This window comes from Periplaneta americana, chromosome 10 (assembly GCF_040183065.1).
Source record: "Periplaneta americana isolate PAMFEO1 chromosome 10, P.americana_PAMFEO1_priV1, whole genome shotgun sequence".
NCBI classification, from domain to species: Eukaryota; Metazoa; Arthropoda; class Insecta; order Blattodea; family Blattidae; genus Periplaneta; species Periplaneta americana.
The window spans coordinates 75,783,529-75,790,126 of NC_091126.1; the positions used below are offsets into that span (position 1 = coordinate 75,783,529).

The 6,598-nt window shown below is 35.5% G+C and overlaps 1 long non-coding RNA gene across 1 annotated transcript; it reads left to right on the forward strand.

Annotated features, from left to right (window-relative positions):
* The first annotated feature begins 1,526 nt into the window (after positions 1-1,526).
* Positions 1,527-6,320, forward strand: LOC138707798 (uncharacterized). Its single transcript, XR_011334364.1, has 3 exons — positions 1,527-1,874; positions 2,910-3,030; positions 3,721-6,320. It is a non-coding gene; the product is annotated as an uncharacterized lncRNA (long non-coding RNA).
* Positions 6,321-6,598: the final 278 nt, after the last annotated feature.

Consider the following 6,598-nt stretch of genomic DNA (forward strand, 5'->3'; position numbering starts at 1 on the left):
CTTTGAATTTAACGCCTTTGCCTCTATTATTCCTAGTGGAGTGCAGGTGCTGTGAAACCACAGTGGGCATCCAACGCATCGCACTTTGTTGTCATCTTTGGTGAAGGCTACGTCGCATTTGGCACACTTGTCTGTCATCCTGTCGTGGATTGTGATCTGTATAGTTGGTACTATGTCCTCGCTTGGGGTTCTCTGGTGTGGTCTTTATTTTCTTCTGTGCTTTCAATATGGCGGCTTCCGGCTTTTATTTTGTTTATCTTCTCTGGTCTTCCTCTTTTATATCACTTCCGGTTTGTATACAATATGGCTACCTGCGTGGATTTTCACGTGCCAACCTGTTTTGGCTTCAAACTTTATAGGTGATGTTTACCTCTCGTCACGAACACTCACGTGCTTCCCGGTGGTTCGCGCTATGCTGCTGCTACACTTTTTATTTCCGTTTCACGTTTTTTCCACTGTATTCATCTGACGAACTACGCGCTCCCTTTCTTTACACTGATGCTGCCCTCTATATACTCTACTACAATTAGTGAAATGAGTAGGTGTATTGTGAAGGCTACCTCTCTCACGGTCGTGAATAGTAACAAGTAGGCAGTGTAGTTTAGCCCGCCAGAAAAGGGAATGAAGCATTACTGTATCTTCAATACGTCTATTATAATATCATAAACATGACATACGATTCGCTGTATGACATTAATGATTCTTTTCCTGATAATAATTATTATGTATAAAGTATTGCGTTATCATGCATTAAGTCCAGGTAAATGATCTTCAGTTATTCCCACTATTTTAAAAATTAATAGCATCGGCATGTGTTCACATCCTCATTTTAACATTGAAATATAGAGAAAGTCGTCTATACCTTACCACAGTAGATCAGTTCTTAGATATAATATTAACGACTAAATCAAATGGCAAACTGCAGCTTTAATAGAGTCTGCATGTGATAGAGTAACAGTCTCATTTCCATTTCTAATAACTCATACATTCACGTAGATTTGTAGAAATGATAGACCCAAGTATCCCAGAGGAACATTTTGGATCAGGGAAGGAAGATCGACCATTCAAGCTGTCCGATTCCTCCAGGAAGATATTCAAGATGCACTGCGACACCCGAAAGGAAAGCTGTATATAGTTTTCGTGGATTGCAGCAAAGCATTTGACACCATAAACAGAAAGATGGTAAACGACAGGCTACCATGAGCCCAGTGTAGAGTGTGTGCGTAAATTGTGCGAAGGTGCCTGTGAAAAATACCATGCCCTCTCATGCAGACTAAAGCCCGGTTCAGGCGGTGCTTGTTTCCGTGATGGATTCCAAGGTGGCTGCGCTGATGTGTAGCCTGCGTGCTCACTTGCCGGAAGTAAAGCCCGGTTGAGACGGTGCGTGTTCCTGTGATGAATTCCAAGGTGGCTGAGCGGATGGGTAGCCTGCGTGCTCACTTGCCGGAAGTAATGCGCTCTGGTGGGTCCTTGGATGGCTAGCTAGCTGGATTTCGAGGGTAGGTTCCTTGCTATTTTTCGCAAGAGGAGTAGAAATAGAAGAGAGGGGGTCAATCGTATCTATTCCCTGTTAATCGCTGTTAATTCTATGACACTGCCACGATGAGCGCTAACATCGCCTCTTACCAACATTCCGTCACTGATTTTAGACTCCTGGAAATGGAGAATGAACTTGCGTGCTCTTGGTTTAAGTTGTTAGTCCTGGAACAATTTCTTGCCGTATTTCAAGAACTGAAGAAGAAGACATATTGAATTTTCTTGCCTAGGCGAGGGAAGGATGGCCGGACGAATTAAATGCGAATATCCGTACTGCGGAAGTAAGAAGAGTAGTCACCACTCGAAATGTTTCTTCAAAATACCTGGGATAGTGAGAGGTGAGTTTTCATTTACAATATATAGCAATGTTATCACTTATAACTAATTTGATATACTTGTAAATTTTGCTAGCCACGTGCATAATTTTAAATTATATAGGTTAGGTTAGCATATATTAATTCATACACACATATACAGAATTTGTAACATCTAGTTACATATTAACAGACTTTTATTATTATTTCTATTGATAGAATATATATATATATATATATATATATATATATATATATATATATATAGAAGATGCATTTTTTGTTTTTATTTTCGAAGCTTTTTATACAGTGCAGGAGAAACTTTGCTGTTTTGCGCACCACACACGGGAGAAAAAAAGTTATTTCAAACACTGAATATAACCAATAAAATTGCAGCAAACCACGTCGTGTCGTGTGCAGCTTGGTACCGGAGTTTCAATATTCCAATAGAAAAAAATAGAGTAATAGACCCTTTCCTTGAATATTCCCCGCGTGGTATTATTACTTGAGACCTTTACATATTTATAACATTTATTATAAAAATAATAGTAATATGTATAATAATAAATTGCAATAATAATAATAATAATAATAATAATAATAATAAAAGTCTATTTATGATATAATTAAATGTTATATAGGCTATACTGTATATGTGTATGAAATTACCGTAAGCACAGGAACGTGACTTCGTGGCACTTTATAAAATCACTCTAATAGCCTATAAATTGAAAGGGAACAGCTGCAGTGAGCTATGATGATGTAGCTTATACGTTAACCATTTTATGACATATTTTATACACCTATATTTTATTTTATTTTTTGTTTCGCCTACATTGTATTTTTACAAATGTTGTCTTTAAATACGAATTTTTTCCTGGACCAAAATTAGGCCTACAATAGAAATGATGAGATAATTAGTATTTTAACGTGAAGCTGACTGGAGGAGTTTATTTTAATTTTTCTTGGTTCTCAAAGTGATTTTATTAAGTGCCATGAAATGGTTTTCCTGTGCTCATAATTTATATTTATTTTACATTTTATTTCAATTTTTTTCAGATGCAAGGCATGCCTAGAAGCATTGGGCATATAAGATCTGATGGTTAAAGAGCCCAACAAACTGCACAACAGCTTTCGGGAGCCATACCTTGCAAAGTTGAAGCTATCTCCAATGGTCAAGGTAACTTACTTAAGTAACTGCAAGCCTTTTATATTATGCAATTTCAGTGCTTCATATCTATACCTATAAATTCTGTCGTAATCGCAAATTGTGAATGAATACATAAAGAAAAGCCATTCACACAAATAGTAAAGTATCAGGCTAAGTAGATCCCTTAATTAAAGCTTTGGGGCGAATAATGGTCTGTATTGCAATCTGCTAACTGGGCAGGAGGAACGAAAATGTTACATCGTCATTCCACTCATAAATAATTTACTATTGGACGGGCAACATATACCGTTATTCCATCAATATGTTTTGTACACTAAGCAAAGTATAGATTGTATGTTACTGAAAGTCATATTACACATCGGAGAAGTTTGTAATATTATGAACAGAATAATAATGAACACAATGACAAACACAGTTTTTAAATGTTGACTATAAGAGAGTAACACATTTTAAACAGTTCCTTTCTGACATCAGAAGCAAGCTGTGAGCACATCTTGAAAGAATTTCGGAAAATCTGTTCCTGAAACGAAATAACTTGATAACATTCTAAGATAAAGTATAATGGCAAAAATTGTAACATAAACCATTATTCGGCCCAACGCTTCAATTGTAACCTCTATCCTTGGTGGTACAGGACTACTTACTCTTGCTGTCAGTTCATAATTGTAACCTTTTGGTTGTTTTATTTTGTACGGGAAGAAACAGAGGACCCCCGCCAGAGAGGCTGGTGACCCCCCAAGAGAGGAGAGGCAGTGAGAAGAGGCGGGGGAGCCCCCAAGAATGCAAACCACGGCCACACCGATAGTAACACTGAAGAGGAGGAAAATTTTCAGTCTTCGAGTACAACTGCATCATCTGAGAGGAAGAGTCCTCAAGACCACACAGAGAGATCTGAAGATTGACATTGCCCTTGCAACTTTAAGGAAGAAGGTTCCCGGGCCATTATATGAATTGGTAAAAAATTGTCTCTCCTCAAATGCAAGGTATGTACAGAGAGTTCGGTGGTCACCGGAATTGAAAGCAAAGGCTCTTAATATTTATTTACAGAGCCCAAGTGCCTATAGAATGATTAGGAAGTTATTAAATTTCCCTTCTAAGGCTACATTGAGAAGTTTTGCGAAAGTATATCACTGACGTTGGTTTTAGTGACAAATTATTCGACATACTAAGGAATGCCTGTAGTAAGATGACTCACACTGACAAAGTAGGTTGCCTTATGTGGGATGAAATATCTTTAAAAGCAGTGTTGACAAGCAATAAATGTCTGCAGCAACTAAATGGCTTAATGTCCGTGTTGCACTATTGAACATATACCAGGAGTAGCAGAATTTGCTAAGAAGTAATTCATTACCTGCTTGTAATAAAGACATAGACCACTCACCATAGACACAAGCATCTGATTTGCAGGATTACCTGACAAGTGTTTTTCAAATCTTTGAAACCCATCAACAAAATCATCATTATTGTTACAAGCCAAGCTGATTTTAGTGGTATTTCATCGCATATGAGACAGCACAGCTCATCTATGTCACTCATTTTGTCACAAGCATATTTTAGCTTATCCAGTATTTTCTCACAAAACCCAACATCATTTGTATATAAGGCAAACTTTCGTAGAAGAGTGGCTTTACAAGGAATACTCAATAATTTTCTAACAATTCTGTTTCACTTGTACTGTGTAAGTAGATATTAAGGGCTTTACATTTGAATTCTGTTAACCAGGGACATTCCTGTACAAATCATGAACCAGAGGATTGTCTGCAGGATTATATATGTAAAATAATATTAACATTACTTTTCATATACAACTTTATCTTCGCTGACACTCCTCTTCTTCATGTCAACGAGAACTGCAGATGTGAGAAGTTTTGCACCTAATGTGTTTGTGAAACTGGATGCAGAAAAGTGATGTGCACATTTACTGATACTGTGGTATTGTGGCCAAATGAGTATGTTTTCTTTGTGTATTTTTGATTTAAGATTTTGCATGTTTAATTTTAGTTGCTATTTATTGCTATTTTGTATTGTTCTTGTATTTTTGTTACATTATGTTTCTTGTTATGATTTGGTATTTTTCTCAAACAAAAGGAACCTAAATTAACTACAATACGAAGTAACTCAAGGCAATAATAATTTTTTTTTCTTGAAATAACATCATAATATCAAACACAGGACCGATGTTGTTGGCATATTTCAACAAAGCCTGTGAAATGTACTGTAGACTCTATTTACCATAATCGCAATGTTGGAACATAAAGTTATTGTATTCTGCACTAGCATTTAGAATATTTTCATATTAAATGACAAATTATGCCATTGAGGAAATAAATACAGTAGTAGGTGCTACATATACGTTGGACTTCTTAAACCTGTACAACTTAACTGAAATCAACAAATGCTGAGTTTTTGGCAATAATCCCATTAACTCTCTTACTCTACTCTCTAATATTCCCCACAGGCAGCTTAAAATTTCATGTTGAAGTTTACAGACAAACTGGCATAATGTCATTAAATATTAATTTTTATTGTTTTAATTTTATGTTTATCACGTACTGTGTATGATTTTATTTCTTCAATTTGTTATATTTGTGTTTCTCAGAGAAATGGAACTTAAATTAACTAACTACAACACTAATGTTCGTAATGTTTGAACACAAAGTTACACTAGTGAATACAATATATTCCAATATTCCCCACATATAGTCCAAAATGTAATGTAGAAGTTCATGAACAAACTGACATAATGTCATTAAGTGTTAATCTTAAAAAAAATATTTGTGCATGATTGCCTTCAATGTAACCAGAAGACTTTACACATTATAGCTACTTATTTGGAGACAATAAGAACACAGCATTGTAGACTCCAATTTCTACTAAGGGTGATTTGAAATTATTTTCCTTACAACACAATAACTAATGGTAGTATATCTGAAAATATCAGAAAATTAAGCGGTTAGCTGACTTCAAAGAGCAGAGATTACTTCATTAATAAATATGTAGAGTGTTAAGAATGTTTAGGTATGATTTTTTTCTTTGTGTAACATTTACTACTATGTTGTTAATATTATATAATAGTACCTATCGTGAGCTCACGATCTTTTCTCTATTACAGTAAAACATCAAACAGTTAATTTCAATAAAGATCTTTGTGTTTATGTACAAAATGAAATATTGTTAATAAATAAATCAGATACATTCCAACATAACAGATTTGCTTGGTCATGTCTAAATCATTTCCAATTTCACAGTCCATTTCCTACCTCTACTACTCTACTTCATGAGATATCCCGTTCTGAAAACATTTATGGTATTGTAATTTACAAAAAAAGGTTTCTGGCTAAAGATCTTAAAACAAAAAAAGAAAAAAAAGGAATTATAATAGGGATGGTTACATTTCAAACATTCATGTTAATATGAATGTAACGGGGATGTGCAAAGAAGTATTTTGAAATTCCCGCTATTTCCGGTGCAGGAAGTCGTTTGAAAATACCGCCATTTTTGTGCATGTGGCGCTCCACTGCTGGTAAAAAGAAGCTTCTTGACAGATTACACTTAATCCGCCTCTTGAGCCCCTCTC